This window comes from Camelina sativa, unplaced genomic scaffold (assembly GCF_000633955.1).
Source record: "Camelina sativa cultivar DH55 unplaced genomic scaffold, Cs unpScaffold07973, whole genome shotgun sequence".
In the NCBI taxonomy this organism is placed as follows: domain Eukaryota; kingdom Viridiplantae; phylum Streptophyta; class Magnoliopsida; order Brassicales; family Brassicaceae; genus Camelina; species Camelina sativa.
Window position 1 is genome coordinate 1 of NW_010929042.1, and position 447 is coordinate 447.

The 447-nt window shown below is 40.3% G+C and overlaps 1 long non-coding RNA gene across 1 annotated transcript; it reads left to right on the top strand.

The window, feature by feature from the left end:
- LOC104775025 lies at positions 1-441 on the top strand. Its single transcript, XR_765654.1, has 3 exons — positions 1-22; positions 104-226; positions 310-441. It is a non-coding gene; the product is annotated as an uncharacterized LOC104775025 (long non-coding RNA).
- Positions 442-447: the final 6 nt, after the last annotated feature.

The window sequence follows — 447 nt, forward strand, 5'->3', positions numbered from 1 at the left end:
ATTGCATGGAAGGAACACAGAGGTATGTATGCTCTGCTGTAAGTGATATGTAGAATTTCTTCTGAACTTCACTAAACATCAGATGCTGTAACACTTAAATTAGGATGCTGGTATATGAGTATGTTAACAATGGAAATTTGGAGCAATGGCTCCGTGGAGACAATCAAAATCATGAATATCTTACATGGGAGGCACGAGTGAAAATTCTTATTGGAACAGCCAAAGCGTAAGTCTTGTGACGGTTTTTCTGTTTCTTTTTCTTGGTTATGTTTTCGTTATCCTCACCTGAGACGATGGGGGGTGATGCAGGCTCGCGTACCTTCACGAGGCCATTGAACCAAAAGTGGTGCACAGGGACATAAAGTCTAGCAACATTTTGATTGATGACAAATTCAATTCTAAAATTTCTGACTTTGGACTTGCGAAACTGCTTGGCGCTGATAAAAG